Source organism: Morone saxatilis, unplaced genomic scaffold, assembly GCF_004916995.1.
Source record: "Morone saxatilis isolate NCDOM2014 unplaced genomic scaffold, NCSU_SB_2.0 Contig11, whole genome shotgun sequence".
Classification (NCBI taxonomy): Eukaryota; Metazoa; Chordata; class Actinopteri; family Moronidae; genus Morone; species Morone saxatilis.
In genome coordinates, this window is record NW_023339663.1 from 1,327,473 (window position 1) to 1,346,556 (window position 19,084).

A 19,084-nucleotide genomic window follows, 5' to 3' on the forward strand; every position below is an offset into this window, starting at 1 on the left:
ACTCCTCCCGTTCTGATATAACTGATGCTAGCAGCAGCCTATGCTAACATCTTCAGCAGCCGCCATTGTTGTTTTTGAGCAGTCAGTCATTTCTCACATACACAACTGATGTTAAAACACACACCATCGCTCCCACGACTGAAAGCACGCTGATTGGTCCGGAACGCACTGTGGTTGAACACAAGCGCAATAGCAAGATGGATTCTGACGTGCTGCAAGGTTAATCAGCAAGGTAAGGAAACACCTTTGTGTCTCTTCATCGGGATTATATTGACAGTAAGAAAAATTATACAATACTGGCAGCGCTTATCCTTTAAGAATTGATTTCCACGGCTCCATACACTTGACACAGACGCAGCCTTTTCACACTTAGGGACCTTTCCCCCCAATATTCCTAAGGTAACCAACAAAGCGGAAGCTGATGTAAAGGCCATTTCAGAAAAGGTCAAAAGCAGCATGGTTTCCTCCTTCTCTGGAAACCAACTTCCTTAAGTGGGAACTAAATGTTTGCTTTGATTAAACAACCACCAGTGGGCCCTGTTTTTTTATTTGAAGCTGTAAGCTGTTTTAACTGGCCCACGCTCCAAAAGGCCAATGTGTTTAATGGTCCCAGAGGACCGCCTGTACAAAAAAACGGGGTAGCGGCTTGCTGACCTTTAGCTAGAGGCTATTCTGATCGGTTTAAGTGAAGTTGATCTTTGAGATTGTTCATCCCATTCTGTGCCACCATTCAGTTGTGTGGGTTATTTAATATTGTCCTTATTGTCAGTTAATCCCATGAAAACCAATCTCTTAATGCTTTCTCACCTCCCTATCCCGCCTGTGGCCTCTCAGCTCCAAGCCCGTTGGTTCCTACTGAGGACATAAATCTTTAAAATATATAGTTTCCTTTTAAAAAAAAAAGGCTGGGTAATTTCCTAAAACAGCTGCTCACTTTAGTTTTCAGGCAAGTGTTACCCCAAACCAAGAAAGAAAGAGTGCATTTGTTGGGACTATTTTCAGCCAGTGAGTTAATCACACATTTGGTGCTTTAGTGATTATTTGGGGCGCAGCAGGACGGTGTACTGTGGGATGAACTCAAAATAAACTACAGTGTCTGTGTTCATGTCACCCATTGCCAGAGATGGGAAGTAACTTAAAAAGTACAAATACTTTGTTACTGTAGTAGCAGGAGTTTTTTTTCAGAGGTACTTTACTTAAGTATTTATTTTTGCTGACTAAATTTTTGCACAAATAATCCAGTACTTTTTAACTTTTCTTCATTTTCAAAACAGGCTTGTTACTTGAGTTTTAAGGCATTTGAGAGGAATTTACATTCTATTTTTTGTTTTTTGTTTTTTGCATCATTGCTTGGCTTCCTAACATCAAGACCCGGTGTATATTATGCATGACAGAACATAACAACAAGAGAGGGCGACCTCGACCTTGTTTGAGGTTTTAAGGCTTTGGCACAGAAAACACCTGGTAGAATCGTCCTTCAGAGAAACAAAGATGATTTTTACTTTTATACACTGAGTACATTTAGAGCCTGTCCTTTTTAAATGTTATTTGAATGAAAGAAGTTGAATCCAGTACTTGTGTGTATCTTTGCACCCTCCAAAGTCCCCAACAGCGTGGCTCACTGATGTGACATTGGAATAACAGAAAATGTTAGTGTCATAAATTCACTGTTGGTTTGGGTCTTCCAGCATGAGATTTATTGACAATGGAAAACAATAAAGAATATAGCCAGCTTTACATTAAAGAAATTCATTTAAAATGAAATAAATGCCAATAATAAAAAAGGAAGGATAATTCCAATTTCTTCATTGAAAGAAGAGTGAAGAACGGCACTGAAGAATTTTCTCTCTTCTCCCGACTGGCGTCTGTAACAGTGCCTTCCCTTTTCCATCAGTTTACGACGACTCCCTACATAGGCGCAGTCAGGTTATGGTTATCTATGGCACTGAACATATACATCTGCTCACAAATGTATAGTTTCACTTTTTTGAGGCTCTGTGATTTCCTACAACAGCTTTAGAATCTACCTTTTTCAATTTCTTACACTTTCTGTCTTATTATTGTCTTTTTAATCATCTGTGAAGCACTTTGTACGGCACTAAGCTGTATAATAGGTGCTATACTACAGATAAAGTTTGAACCATATAACGTAGTCAAACTCTCACTTGTCAGGAAAGTATATATATATAAAAGCCTTCAGTGTCTTTCTTTGCTCTTCTTTCAATGAAGAAATACTCTCCAGTTCTGATATAACTGATGCTAGCAGCAGCTATGCTAACATCTTCAGCAGCCGCCATTGTTTATGAGCTAACGGTCAGTTCTCACACACCTAGCATAACTCATGTTGTATCTGACAGTAGTTCCTCAAAAAATCTCTGATTGGTCCGAACCACTGTGGTTGGACACAAGCACAAAGCTTGAGCGCGATGTTTTCTCGTGTTATCTCAGCTACCTTACGAGGTTACGTGTATGTGGGATTGATTTAAAATAAACTACAGTGTGTGTGTGTGTGCGTGTGTGTGTGTGTGTGTGTGTGTGTAATGAAGGAACATGTCACCCAGTGCAACAATGTGGCTCACTGATGTGTTTTTAATAGTTTTTGGACAGCAGTGGAGCTCTGTGGCACAGAGGAAGAAGATACATCAGCCTTAAGGATATGCACACAGTACTGGATTTGTTGCCAAGAAGAAAAAGATAGAATATCACAAGCGTTATCCTCAAAATTGAAATCATTCCAAAAGCCGTAATTCAAGTCATGAGGAACCACAGGAAGGCTAGTCAGTGGATGGTAACAGGGTGCAGTAGTTTTTCAATGGAGCTCTATGGCACAGGGGAATAAGATATATCAGGCTTTGGAAACACACACAATACTTGTAGGATCAATTCATTGTTGGTTTTGGTCTTTTCAGGGGATTTGTTGATGATGATAATAAAAATACAGAATATCCTCAGTCTTATCGTTTAAAGCTGCAGGGCTGAAGTATTGAAGACAATAATGATGGCTGCATCTGTGAAACAGAGGGGGTTGATGTAACCTGGATTATTCAGTTATTATCTTGTTATACTGTATGTCAGAAATATGCATGAGTTCTCACTCCTCCTTGATAGATGGAGTACTCTGAGCAGATTCCAGTGCAGAATGTTGCATAAAAACACAGAAAACCAAAAACTTCTGTGGAGAATATGTGAGAATGCTCCTCTGTCATCTTCTCCGTCGGCGATCCACACTCACTAACACGACATGAAGTGCACAAGAGAAACCCATTTGAGGCTGAAGTCTCCATGGCGTCCGAGCTGCAGCTGGATTACCCTCAGCATCGTGCACAGCAGAGATCTGACCTTTCACACATTTTCTCTCCAGTACTTACATCTGCTTTGTGTGACCTGCTTCTGATTCTAAAAGCTAAAAATGCTTCTGCTTCAATTCATAGCTCTCATGTATGTCACACATTTCCATTTTAAACCTTCATTATACAGTAAAATGTAGCTTCTATAGAGAGAAAAAATGTCGTGGGATTGCTACACTCCAGATGGAAACGTCCATGGGTAAAAATAACACACTCATGCATGTCTTAAAATAAGATGTCTAAATGTCTAATGGCAGAAATATTTGTAAAGCCAAACACTGCACAGATTATGGTTGTGTATCAGTAGCTGTGTGAGCGATTTTCCAACTCTCAATAGCTTATTGTGGATCTAAAAAAAGTGTTTATATTCATGTGTGTGTGCACAGTACATGCGTGGTTGAGCACTTTGTGGGCGATTTGTGCAGTAGATTCAAACCCCTCAGCACTCTCCATCTCTCTGTTCTTCTCTCTCTCTCTCTGTCTCTCTATCTATCTCTCTTGCTCTCGCTCCCTCTTTCTCTTTGAGTGGAGCAATAGATACACACTTAACAGCGAGAGAAGCTCCATTCCTCATATAGGTAGTAGATGTTCTTTCTGTTGTTCTTTCCTCCTTTCCCTATGTCAGTGCTGGGATGTTTAGACATTCAGCCACACTGATCAGTTCCTGCTCTGCTCACTTCTTTTGGGAAATTCTACTAATGTCACAGGAAGCTTATCAGCCTTTTTCCTTAAAAAAGTAGGAGAATTAAAGGATTTCAGTGTTGTTTTCAGACCTTTTCTCAGCTTTATTGTGATATTTGTTTCTTTTTCTTCCCCCAGGATAACTGTGCCAGAGTGCTGCTTGTTCGTGGAGCTGACAAGGAAGTGAAGAACTACAACAGCCAGAGTCCATTTCAGGTAGAGTAAAAAAAACAAAAACACAACAAACACTCACTGCCGTTTGCATGTATAAGCGATTTATAGATGATCGATTTCAGCTTTCAGCGTTGGCAAAACAAGTAGCAGCACATTTTCTTCGACTCATTTGTTACCATGGCAACAGTGCAAAATGGTCAAGGTCAGTTTCCACCAGGGATTGCAAATGTCTCTCTGGCCAATATTAGATTTGTTTCAGTTAAAAAGGTATCTAGAGGAGAACCAGAAGAGAGCATCAAACCGTGGACCTGTTGGTCATTTTGCTTCTCGTCCTTGAGCGGCTGTGTTTGCACATTTTAAAGAGCGTGTTATCTGCATCACACCAACTTTGAGTAACGCTGAAAAACAGCTCAGGTTGCAGTTTTGATATTATCCAACTTGTTCTGAAATGTTTTTTATAAGGGAGAGCTTGTAGGAAGGTTTTCCTCAATAATGCTATTATTATCAACCAATAGATTAGTCATTTCATGTTATTTCAGACCTGTAGCACATACAAAAGTGATGCACAAATATACAGGAAGCACTATGTGTGTGTGTGTGTGTAATTACATGAGCTGGTGTACCGTGTATGCTTATGTGTGTGTACTTGTATGTTTGTGTTGGTAATGGTTGAAGTGTGTACGCTTCAGCAGCACATCCATTGCAGGGAAAAAGCCCCAGCAGCGCTAAGAGCTGCCTAGCTGGAATGATTGACTCATAACCTACGCCTGAGTTACAAAAGAGCCTTATTCAGGCAGGCGTTTATGAAAGGCAGTCCCACAGGGTCCTCGACTGTCCTCCACATCCACTCCAGTGGAGCGCTTCATTAGCTGGAGCGCTTCATAAAGGGAGTGAGCCCGGGCCAAATGGAGATCACGTCAGGGTGTTAGTCAGAGTTTGAACGTTCAGCCGTGGCCTGGATTTGGCTTATGTCTCTGTATTGATGTTTGCATTATTGCCTCAAGGCAAGATGGTTCTGGGTTCTGACCTGCCCGCCGGTTGGGTCCCGTCTGTTTGTTCTTCCTGCTGCTCTCCGGGTGCTCCAGGTCCTCTCACAGTCCAGAGACATGCAGGTTTAATTGGTGACTCTAAACTGGTTGTATGTTTCTGTCAGTGTGTGATCGGTGCAGAATTAACCCCACCTCTCGCCCAGTGTCTGCTGGGATTGACTCCAGGTACAGCTGATGGATGGATGTTACAGGCAGCTTTATTTCTCTCTGCGTGATGTTTCACTTTTTGTCCAGGATCCAAGATCAATAATCTGCTGTGTTGCATTCTGAATTTATAAGCTGGAACTTCGTCCAACTCTTAAACATCACTTACATTGTAGATTTAGAGGAAGATATTTCTGATGATGTTTGGTGCTGTTTTATGCTTTGATGGTACAGATGGGGGACAGATTAGCAGAAAAAAGATAAATTATTTCACACGCACACCAGTGTCCCGGTTTTAAGCTTTTCCGGGTTTTGAGCATGTTTCGGACATGACGTTTACATGGAACTTGACAAATGTTGTTGTTAATATCTCTGTATTGGTTATTGATTATTTACGCAGGTTTTTGATTGTTTGCAGTAGTACAGACATTCCCTTGACTCCCAGACACAACAAATTCTGTTTGTTGGTGTTAATAAAATGTATGGCTGCATTGCTTAAGGTACTGGTAAAACATGAAATATGATCCAGGAAGTCCAGTTTGAGTAAAACATCATTGACTTTGAAGGCTTATCAGATGCTAAAACACTGAACAAAGCGTGTTTTACATGTCTGGAATGATTTTATTTTGCCTTGACCAAGTAAACTGTAGTAACACAGCATTCACATAGTGAAGTAACCAGGAATGTGCACTTGCATGTATTTGATTGGCCACCGCAGAGTCTTGTTGGATGGCAGCTGAGCAGGTTCGGCCCTGCTGGAGCCTTCGGTGTTGGCACCCTGCTATGTCCTTGGAGTGGTCTCATAGAAATAAATGAGGTGCTGTGTTTGCTCACACACGGGACGATCAGAAACCTGGATAAGGTATTTTCATGCCACTCTTGAGAACTTGTTGTAGCATGCAGGTTTCTCAAAAATTGCATGTTTACATGCACAACATTTAACTTGAAAACATGTTAGTATGCTAGTAAGTGTATTAATTGAGTGGAGAACTGCAGCTGCTTCTATATGGAGCTCAAAGGGTCACTGAATTGTTTGATGACTATGAAAGTGAATCATATGCTGTGGCCTTCACAGTCACCAGACCTCAAAATAACTGAACATCTATGGGAGAGAGCACTCTTCGCCGACATCATGGAAACACCAAATGAGGGAATGCGTTTTACGAAGATGGTGTCCATCCCTCCAGTCGAGTTCAGAGACATGGAGCACTATGAAGCGGTTCTGGAGGTTCATGGTGGCCCAACAACTAAGATGCACTTTGTTTTTGCTTTTGTTGTTGAATGTCTCCATAATGCAAATGCATGCAAAATAACTGCACAATGCAATACTTATGCAAAACAGACAATCACTTCAGGCATGTAAAACAAGGACTTGACTAAAACACTGTGCTTGAAATCATTGATTTGGACACCTGAATTTGGCATAACAATACCAGAATGTACACAATAGAATAGATATATATATAATAAAGCTGAATATTTGTTCATCATTTTACAACAGTAGCAGGAAATGGTTAACTGCCTCAGTTTTCAGAATGAATACAGACCAAAGGATGCTTTCTGCGGCCAACATTTTGTTCTAGCTTTGAGCAAACATACAGGAAGAAATCTGTTGTAAAAGAGACAAACAGCAGTTATTCTGCTGACAGTAGCCTCAGCATCAGAACAACAAGCAGCCACTAGACATGCTGTGGACTCTCACTTGTTTTTGAGTGGAAAAAACTCGCTCTCTTGCTCTTACTATCTTTATCACTGTTGCACTCTCCACCTACACATGGAGCCAAGAGCTGAATCCAACAAGTTTATGCCTGTTTTCTGAGTGGCCGGCATCCTTGGAAATGTAGGAAACCAGTACCTGAAGTAGAGGTAGATGAAAGAAAGGACCGTTAGATCCAAAACAACTTACAAATTACAACATGTAAACTACTCCACCCCATAACTCCAGTAATGAAGCTCACAAACATCTGTGTGAGAGTGTATTAGGATGGACAGCCAAAAGTCTGCTGCTGTAGCTAAAACAGCCGCCACTCTTCTGGTTTCAGGCTTTTCACCAGCTTTTCTAACCTGCCTGTCTGCAGGGATTTGCTCCCATTCTCCTACAAGAGCATCAGTGAGATCCAACACTGATGCTGCTGATCAGGTCTGGCTCACAGTCGGTGTTCCAGTTCAGCCCAAAGGTGTTGGTTGGGGTTGAGGTCAGGACTCTGTGCAGGCCAGTCAAGTTCTTCTACACATAAACCGATTTCCCTTTTCTAAACTAGGAAAAACAGACCCAGACCAAAAGTACAAAGTTATGTGCAGGAGTTGCCACATAGTTACGGCCATATATTGTTTTAGCCACATTTGATGCTACAGCTTTTTGCAGCTTTGGCATCATACATTTTAAGAATACTGCTTCCAGGAAACAAGTGAGCACTGTAGCGGATGGATAAACTACAAGCGATCCCGCAGTTTCTATATAGTTGTTTCTGTACAGTTTACTTACTTGTAACTCGCAGCAACTCTGCATTGTGTCCAGTTCTTCGCTTTAGCACTTTGCTTTAGCAGGTTTAAAGTGGATCAATGCGTGAGGCTTCGCAAAAATAGAACCAGGAACTCTTCATTGGGAAAAACTGAAACACAATGTGATGTTGGCTCGTGGCATCGCTTCCAGTTAAGGCTGAGAAAACAGCACTGAAAATGTCTTCTTCATCTTAACAATTAAGACTAGGGTTTTGTTGTGTTTAGGGTTGTGCTGGTCAAATTAGCACAATTAGGGTACTGGTCAAATTAGGGTACTGGTCATATTCAACCAAGCGTTTACAGTAATAAATTGTATACCACAATATCATTCACACAATCTCTGATTGTTCGCCTCTTTTTGACGTTACAGCGGTGTGGCCGATACGGCCGGTGCGAACAATATATAGTTATTGTTCCTGGTGTGGATGGCTTGTGAGCAATCGTGTCCACATACTTTTGGCCATATAGTGTATCTTGCCATTTCATCTACGCCAGGGATGTCGGTGTGAACATACTATACTACAAATGCTTGTAGTAAGTAATTACATTTTCTCATTAAGGTTGGGCTAATGAGGAATCCCTTTTAATGTACGTGTGGCTCTTTATTTGTGCGTGTATTTTTACCGAACGCTGAAGAGAGTGGGCACTCTGCACCCTTGTCAGTTCAGCAGAGGGAACTGCTTGAAAACACCATCATTAGGAGCCTGGAAAGTGCAAATGCTAATAAACAGCGATTGCCACAGCTGAATGAGGCACGCTTACGTTGTGCTGCTGCGTGTGCTCTTAATTAGGACACTGTGTGGGTGTGTGGCCATGCCATTTGATAATATCATGTGTCAGTTCAGGTTCTGACTATGTGTGTGTGTGTGTTTGTGTGTGTAGCACAGCTTAGCCTGATAACCATTGTTGCATACAACAAAAGGAAAATAATTTAAGCATAAATGAAGCACAGAAAACTCCCATCATCCTCTCAGAGTGCCCCATTCTCTTGATAGAGGGCTTTCAAAGAGATAAAAAATCATTTTTTTTTATTTAACAATCCCCTCGAAGAATTGGTCACATCCTCTCCACTTCCTCTAACTCTTCTTTGAATTTGCATCTCTACAATCTAACCTCTGCGCTCTTCTAAGCTTTTCATCCTCTCTACAATACCTGATTTCATTTACCTTTCTTCCCTTCGCTCCATTTTCAACTCTGTGTTCTTATATCTCTTCTGTACTTTCTTCCGTGCCATTCTTTTAATCTAATTCCTCTCCCTGTTCCTCATTATATTCATTGTCTATTTTCCACTTCCTTCCTCCCCCTTTACATCCTGCCCTCTTTGCCCCCCACACATTCTCGTTCTCTCTATCTCCCTTGGCACATATTATAAGTCAGACATGATTTTCCCCTCTGCTTCTTTTTCTCCCTTAATATTCAGAGCCGCATGCGTCGAATTACAGCCACCAGTGACACGTCATGTATTACAGTATGCCAAAGTGTTGTCAAAGTGCTCAAATATGCATGTCAAATTATTCCAGAGGCCCATGTCATCAGGCCTGTTTTGTCAACGCGTAAGCAGACATTTTGTCATTAAATTTTTTTTTTCAGTGTATAAATAGTTCTATAAATGCTAACAGAGTCAATCTTAACCTGGTTCAGTTTAAACCGCCAATCCACAGCTGAGTTTTGGTGCCATAGCAACAACTGCTGAGTACAGTAGCCCAAGAGATGGAGACCCACTCTCCATCCCTGTATTCCCAGTCCCTCAGTGGGAATTATTAGCAGCAACAGCACCTCAAGTTAATATGAAAATCACTATGACTTGCATCATGATTATTACAGCAGCTCTAATCAATTTTTATATTAAGAGTGGATCATATGACTCTGTGTAATGTGAAAGGGGTCACTTGTAGTGATGAACACACAGAAATTACAGCCCCTCTCATCTCTATGGAGCAGCTTACGTCTTTCAGCTCATTGCTTTGCACTGGAATAAAAGCACAAGAATTCAGTAGTATCCAAGGTGGTCATACGTTTGGATATGGACAGATACTATCTGTATCCGGAAGATTACAGACATGGATCTTTGATAGATTTCTGTATGATATAATATGTTGTGATATACAGCTCCAGATACATTTCCATAAACTTGGATACCATTGGATCTTCTTATTTTCCAGTGTTGTTTTTACTCCAACTTTACCTTTATGAGCCACTCAGACAGCTGTTTTCAGTAAAGAAGCTCTGATGAATCCACTGTACACTACCCTCCCAGCACCAAACCGCCGACAGAGTTAGTCGAGTTGGTGAACATAGTGGAGCACTTGGCAGTTAAAGAGATGGATATTTTCCTCAGGAGTTGGTTGAGACTGGCCCGACAACGCCAGACTAATTTGCAAATGAAAATTAGTCTGGGACCTCTCAGTCCATTTTCCATTTCCAAGAACCATTATCAACAGGCACGTACCAAGACGCCTCTGGACGCAATTGGGTAGACCTACAACCAACCAGAGCAACAACACATGTCACATGTGACTTTTCAGATCGGGACCGGTGACACTCCTCTGTCAATCATTGTGTAAAATCCACCCCATATTAAATAAGGTTTAAGACACTTCTGTATTTGGTTCCCTTCACAGACCCAGAAGCTCTGTCTGTTATATATACTGTCAATGGTGGAAGGGTGGCCAGACACATCTGCCAGAGCAAGAAACATCATGAACTAAAAGGAGAGTGAATATTTGACTTGGCCAGAAACAAGGCTCTGAATGAATGCTAATGTTGCTCTGTGTCTGCTGGATGTGTGAATAGCAACTTCTTGCTAACACATTAGCAACTTGTGCCGATACTGGGATAATATATCAGAGTTGTATTTTGTCATATTGTATTATCAACACCACTTTGGAAATAAAAAAGAATCATGTTCACTAAAGGGGTAAATGGAAATTGTCACAATTTTATATTGAATTTGGGAAGATGCAGAAGTTATAATGATGTGCACTGCATAGTAATAACATAGTTTGAGTCACATTATTGCTTCGCGGTAAACAAGTAACTACAGCAGGGGTTGCGTCGGGGTGGAGTAACGTTAAAGTTAGAAGAAAATATATATTACTCTCCAGCTGCCTTCACAGAGTACAGCTCACATTTCACTTGTGCTATGAGTGTGTAAACGGGTCTTGAAGTCTATTTTCTTCCGTTTTACATGACTAACTGTAGTGATTGTGTGTTGAGCTCTGATCGCTGTGCTTGAACGCATCCTGTAGACCCCGGACGGAGACTGGAACTGCTCACGTTACTGTTCCTGTAGACACGGTGTTAGCATCCACCTCAGAAACAACGCTGATACTCATGTACCATAATACAAACTTCAGGAGATCAAAACGTCTAGGAGTCTCTAAATTTTCAGATTTATTGAGCTGTTGTGGAAACATTAAAGGCTTTTTTCTATCATTTGTCGGCCCTCTTTCCCGGACCACTGGCTCTTTTCTCCTTCTTCTCTCGGACTTTTGTTCTTTTTTGATTGTTGATTGATTTTCCATCTCCTTCTTGCTTTTGATCTGGCAGACTTTTTGCCGCTGCTGATGTTCCACACGGCTGCAAATCACACTCACAGCCCCGCTCTTTCCCAACCCCCCCCTTCCCCAACTTTTGTGTTATACACAACCATTTGTCTCCATGACAACCAGGGGAGAACAGGAAGAGAATTGATGTGGGGGTGGTGGTGGTGATGGCGGTGATGGTGGTGGGCGGTGGAATGATAATGAGGGATAACTTGGGAGTGTGTTTCTCGTTGCTTATTGGTTACCTGGTTTCATATTACCTCATCAATTAAAGAGAAACTTGAAAGCGCCCCCCCCTTGCAGCCCTCCGTAACCTCTCCTGTGCAGCTTCCTGGGAGGAAAAGTACAACTGGGCCACTGAAAAATCAGTGCACAGAGGCGATGAGAAATCAGATGATATAATGGGATTGGATGTTAAGCATGCGCTGCTGCTGAAATGCTTGATTAAAATCCTGCACCCAAAGGTCTTTGCTTCAGTGAACTCATTCCAGCAGTGCCATGACTGCCAGTGACTTCATCTGGAGCTCATCGCTTCCTGTCCACTGCTGTTTAGTGAGAGACGCTCTGCCTCCAGAGGCAAACACAGACATGTTCTTGTATGTTGTTCTTATTATTGTGTGTTGACAGGAAACAGCCATCAGTCACACTGTACGTGTCAAAATACTGCTGAAGAGAGAGAGACGTTCTAAAACTGAACTGACATCCATCCAACCATCCGATATCTGTAGATTTTATGGTGAAAACCTGTCACACCATGACAGTAAAGGTTAGATACAGTTTCTGTAACAGTAAAACGCTGTCATATCTCACAGCAAAACCTGTATTTATATGGCATTATAAAAAAAATATGTGGAATAAAGTCTTTTTTTTATATTACAGACCACAGCATTCATATTTTCATGTGTTTTAATTGTTAAAACTTAATGTTATTATTATTGTTAAAATAAAATTCCAATTTTATCGTTAAAATAAACAGTTCTAATATCCGTTTATACTGTTTTTTACAGTACAAATCCTTTCTTTTTCTTTTTTTTTACAGTGGTTTGACATAAATAGTGTTTATAATAGTCATAGTTCAGACATTCTGGTTTGGTCAAAATAAAGCCTTAATTCAGTTAGATGTGAAAATATTTGTGAGAAGGGCCACAATGGCATAAACGACTCAAACTGTTGGCTCATCGTAACATCGTAACCAAAAACCGAGACACTGTTTCAGTATAGAAGTCGTAGGATCCAGTCTTTAGGTTTGATTCTTGTGAGTGTGCCAACTTTATGGAAGTGCAATGCTGTGTAGTGCTTTAACACTGAATAAAAACTTTAGTACAGTGAGGCAGGAAACAGGCAGTCAGGCTGTCAGCCAGGTTGTAAACCAGCCAATCAAACTTATTTGGAAGAGGACATGAAAACTATTTCCTGAACTGTCCATTTCAATCATACAACAGAGTTAACCAACTGAAATCGTGCTTCAAGTTTGACCTACCTTAACTGTGCCATGAGTGATGCATTGCAACATTACAGGTGACTTCCAATAAATGTGTCTAGATGATAAATATATGGATGGATAAACTGTTGCCCCATTGGACCTGTTATTCGCAATGTGGCCATTTTCAGTGACCTGAAGCGTTGCTTTGGTACTCATTGAATTAAAACTAGATGTTGCTCCCATGAACATTCATTGGTATATCACGTAGGAGCATTATCTACTCTGCACACTGTATTTTTCACATGTATTACAGTCCAGCACCTAGAATTTCTGGTGCTTGGGGGTGTGTGCTTTTGTAAGCTTGCACACTCATTAAATTAAAGTTTGTGAAATGCTGTTGAAAAAAAGCTTATTTAACCCACTTTTAACCCTGATTTTTAGACATCTTTTGACCTTCAAATCACTAAATCAGATCCTAGTGGGGTAAAATCAACAGGAACGGTTGGTAGATGGGTGCTATTCCAGTAAGGTTGCCACTGTTTTGTGAGATGTGTCTTTGAAGTTCAGTGAACTGTTACTCTAATTAAGCACAACCCTATTCACAACAAACCCTAACTGTAATTCTTTCGCCGGTTGTTCATCAATTTTCACTGCTGTTTTCTCAGCGTTAAGTTAGATTTACTAGACCAGTGGTTTTCCAACCTGGGGGACAGAACCCCCACTTGCAAAGACTTCTTGATTGTAAGGGATTGAAGAAAACTGTATTAACAACAACCAAAGAGACAATAGCCATGCATCAGGGAGAGGAAAACTCCACTTTCATAGTAAACAACATTACTGACAGGTTCACTGACATAGGTAAAGCTAATAGTGTCTTCTGGACAATGCACATTAATCAACACTGCGGTTTACACTTCAATGTAAATGTGCCAGAGTTAGCTAATTAGCTAATTTTCTATCATAGTCCCTGGGCAGGTTATAACAAATTAGTGCCATCATCATGACAAGTAATGTCATCAGTGCAGTGCTTCAACAAGTAAGAACCACACAATACAATATAATAAATAAATACATTACAAAAGTGACAGAGATATATTAAAAGATACTAATGGCTGCCGCTTTGGTTAGCCTTAAGCTTTGGTTAGGGAGCAGCAGTCAGAGGACTGGTTACCACTTTACCAACAGCTTCACACATCTTACAATGAGTTCTGCGTCCGTCAGTTTGTAGGCCACCGTGAAAATGACGACTTCATCCATCGCTCTGTCACTTCTTCCTGACGTGTTACTCGACCCCATCCTCTCAGCCTGCACTGGGATCAGGGTTCCTCTGGAAGACTAGCCTGTCACACATTTGTCACACGTGGCGCCGTGCACTGTGGGAGATCCTCAGAGAGAGTGGGAGATCGAACCAGCATTCGTCATGAGAGATAGCGTCCCCTCCTCCATCTCGCTCACAGGAAACATCACATTTGCCGCCATGAAGAAGATTACATTTATTGACTCTCAGTTTAGTTCTAAGTGAAAGAAAATTTGGAATATATTGTATATTAATGCAGCGTGTTGAAAAATGCAAGAGGACCCGTACTGGTGGAAAACATCTTCGTTAGAGACTCCCAAGTGCTTTCTCTCGGAAATGCTGAGTTTTTATTTATACGAAGAAAAGGTCAACTGTGGAGGGAGGGAGCAGAGTATTACTACTCAAGCCAACTCTGCTTTAATAATAAACCATCACTCTCTTCTCCATCACTCTCTTCCTCCTGAATATTTGTTCTCCAGGAATCAGAGCAGGCATGCTTATATAATGCTGCTGGGGTTCCCTTGAGGTGTGTGTGCACGCGCCTGTGAGCGTGTGTGTGTGTGTGTGTGTGTGTAGCACAGTGGTGGAAAACGAACCTGACTATTTTTACAGCGATGATCCTGACTCGAGGCGTACTGTAAGCCCTGTAACTCTCCACCAGCTCTGCAGAAACCACTGTAAGCAGCAACATGACAACAGGCAGCGTGATCTGGGTCACTGACAGTATGACAACCTCTCCAGCCAGCTCAGGACCGAATCCCTTTACTGCCCCCTGGTGGACACCCTGGGAACATGCTGCTGTGTGTGACATTGCCACAGTCGAGCAGAGTTTCAGGAGTAAATTCGCTCTAATTTGGCAAAATTAAGATAAAGAGTTCAGGGATTTTGTCTTTCTTTAATTAACAAATCAATGTACAACAATCAGACATTTATTTAATACCAACTAAATATTTAAAGTAGATTTAACCAAAAATACCACAAAACCTCTCATTAAAGGCTTTTTTGAAAGCAGTAATCAGTATAATTAACACAAAAACTCACTTAAGATTTTCAAGAAGTTCATTCTTAACCTTGGAAATAAAATAAATCATAGTTCAAAGTCCATTTACTATCACTTCCACATCAATAAAGGGAAGTGGACCTTGTAATAAGTGGATGTTGAAATAAATATCTGAATAATACAGATTTATATATTGGAATTTGTCCAGCAATATCCAATGAATCAGATCTTTAGAACTGGACGACTGCAGTCAAAGTCAGTGTTAATGTTTCAAATTTGATTTATTTTTTTGGTGCTGAAACATGGAACAGGAATTGTTTCAGCTCTTCAGCTAAGAAAAGGTAAATAAATTATACATTACATTATATAATATGTAGACACACTGAGAATTTTCTATACAGAAAAAAATGAAAATAGTTAAAACATTCAGAAAAGCACTTTATTTTAATAAATATATATGTATTGCTGTTTTTGATGTGCCAGGCTTCACAGGATACAAAAAAATCTTTAAAAAAGTCTTTTAAAAGTTTTTTAATGATACAATTTCCACCAGTTCTATGATTTTTTGTGTTTGTGTTCTTGTTTTTACCAATGATAATATAAGATCAGTTGCTGCTGTCTGTGAGCAGCAGAAAACTTAGAACCAGCAGCTTCAATCTCTCCTTCACACGAACATGTGACTTTACATGTGCGTTCTGTGTGCACGCCATCATGTCATGTGTGACACGTGTATGTGTGTGTGTCGTAGATTACTAGATTCCTGGCTACAGATGATTAAAGCCATGAAGGTTTGACTTTTTTTCTAACTGTGTGCCCATTCAAAGACGAAGAAAAGTTTTTGGTGAAATTTCTTTCACTTCATTAATTGTTTGGTAAAGAATTACAGTCATCTGCTTTTGGAAACAATTGGAGCTTTATGATGAAGTATTTTTCTTTTTAGAGATTAAGTAGAATTTTTTGTATTACATAATGTCATACTCAGAATAATTAAGAAGCCACTTTTGTAAAATGTGCTTTTTAAAGTTTTTGTGAATGTCTTTCCTCAGAAAGAACCTACAAAGATACATATTTTCCCTCCTTTTCATTCTGTTGCTCTCTCCTCTCTCTCTCTCTGTTTCTGTCCAGGTCGCCATTATCGCTGGAAACTTTGAGCTCGCTGAACTCATCAAGAACCACAAAGAGACAGATATAGGTAAGTGGCAAAGCTCCTCTTTTCTTCTCCTCCATCCATCCATCCATCCATCCCTCACCTTATCTTTCAGCCACCCAGCACGTACATTCCTGAATCTCCCTGAGGATACATTTCAAATCCTCCCATGGTTTGATCCTCCTAAATGACCTCTCCCGGAATAATCCCCTCCGTGGGATTACGAGAGCGTTGCCAAGAGGATGAAAGTTTATGTTTACACCGGGACAATTCCGGGACGATTAGGCCAGGAGAAATGATCAATGCCTCCGCCTTTCGTTTCGTGGGGGCCTGATTGGTCGGTTTCCAGAGGTGTCGACTGGTCCGTGTGATTCTGCGTGAAAGGATTTGTGGCTTGTGTGTGTCAGACTCGATTAAGGGTTTGGAAATTAGCGACTTGTCTGGACTTTGTATTGCAGTCATGACACTGGTCTCTTTTGAAAGGTCCAGGGATTTAGCTTGTGCCCACTAGAAGGATGGAGACGGAGGTATAATGGTCTTCTATACTTTGTACTTGTAACTTGAAGACTAACTATACACTCAAGTCCTTGTGTGTATACCTTCGCTGTAGTCGAGGCTCTAATCAATACACCAAAGGCACAGCCTTTATAGTTCAATATTTATGACATTTTATGAAACATTAAAGGTCCAGTATGTAACATTGGCAGAAACTAAACATAATATTCATAGGTATGGTTTCATTAGTGTATAATGGCAGAGTCCGCCATGTCAAATCTGCAACTTCACCACTGATGCCTCTAAATCCTGGTCCTGGTTCTTTAAATGCATTGAAATGACATCTTCATTTAGACTACTTTTCACATACAAGTGCAGAAGGAAATACCTTATACTATTCAGCATTGTCTCTCTGGCAACCTGCAACTGAACAAATAATCAAAATGATCCAGTGAAACCAATTTTTTGTTTTGTGGCACATTCATGTTGTAACCACATTTTAGCTGGTTGAAAAGAGACGTTCAGACTGAATATCATCCAGTATTCAACTAAAAATCAACATTTAAATTTCTGGTTATTGCCCACTGGGATAAATCCGAGTTTTTCTAAGTCACTGGTTCTCAAACTTTGGTACTTGTACTACAAATAAAAACATATAATACTTTCAAAATACTACAACATTTCTAATGAAAATACTTTGCTGAAATGTAATTTAAAATTAATTTACTGTAATATTTTATTTCAATATCAGCCTGCATCCATCCATCCATGATTAGTTAGGAGCTAAAATGTGATGGTAAGATAGTGAGTGGTGGTAAAAACACTGCAGCGTGTTTTCCAGCAGATCGGCTCTGGTTCTGGATTAGACTACAATAAATAATCAGCCTCCTGCCTGAACTGTTGTAGCTGAATAGTGTCGCCTGCACTGCTGTATTTCTGTTGCTGTGGTCTTAATGGTGGTAGTTGGAGAGTGAATATTTTCTGAGGTGGTGTAAAATGTTTGAGAAACAAATTACAGAGCCACAGAAATGGCAAAATCCAAGATTTATTTAAGTTGTATTGTTTTATTTTCTTTGCACTGTTAGGAAAGAAGCAGCTGCTGTTACAGTGATATTGGGATCTCTGGGAATTGGGAGGCTTTGTGCTTTCAAACGATGTATAGGTTGTTAAAGGTTGAGTGAATTCAAGAGGCTGCAATCCCAAATAAGGTAACAAATGAGTCTCAGCCCATATTCTGGTTGAAGGGTTAATTTTGTTGAAGACTTAATTAAAATGCAAGATTGTGCCGGTATAAATACTGTATGAGAGTTATTTCACTCTGCATCTGTGTGTGTGAGAGGAACGAGAGGGAGGTGAGAAGACGAGAAAGATTTCTCACGAACATACAAAAATGAAAAAAGATTTTTGAACAAATTCCATGTTTGTTTTTTCCCCGTCTTGCTATTTATTACCTTCGTTGCTTAGTTGCCACCTATTAGTTCTGGAGAGGCAGATTGGTGATGGAAACAGATTCAGCTCCGATTTAACACCTGAACTGGAGACACATTTTCTGAACGGCTTCAATGTACACTTAAAATCACTTCCCTGTCAGCTGCTTACAGCTGTTGCGTCGACGTCTAGATGTGTCGAGGGTTCGGAAACACACGACATCTTCAGTCGAGTGAAATGAACACAGAGCCTTTGTTTGGATGCTGGCTCGGGCCTTTAGAGCAGTTCGAGCAGAGGTAGCTCGGGGATTACGGGGCCTCAGAGAAAATGAGAAAAGATGAACAAACAAATGAATATATAAAGGAGGGCAGAGAAAGATTGAGGGGCAAATGAATGAAGAGAGAGAGAAATCTAATCTAATCTAAAGATGTAATCCTGCAGTTGTTGCCCTAGCTCATGGACGCCACCAACCAGCGGGCTGCCTCACACGGAGGCGACCTGGTGGAGGGCTAAATGGAACACGCCGGCGGTGCAGGATTACCCCCAAAAAGCCTTGTCCGCATCTGCTACACCTCCCTCCTCCCTCCCTTCACACCGTTTCAACCACAAGTGCGTGTCCGCGGCTGTGAGCGGTAGCCAGGATTAGCCAAAGGTGATCAGGTAGTCAGTCGGCCATCGTGTTCGGACATCTTTGCCCCCCCGCGAGCCGCCGGTACTGTGGATTTGGGGATGGGAGATATTTACATCTGGATTCTGGATTGGCCACCATGGGTTCAGCCTGCTGTAAAGGTGGGTGCCCTCCCACCCCCACCCCTCCCATCCGACTACCCCGTACTCCCATCAACCCTCTAC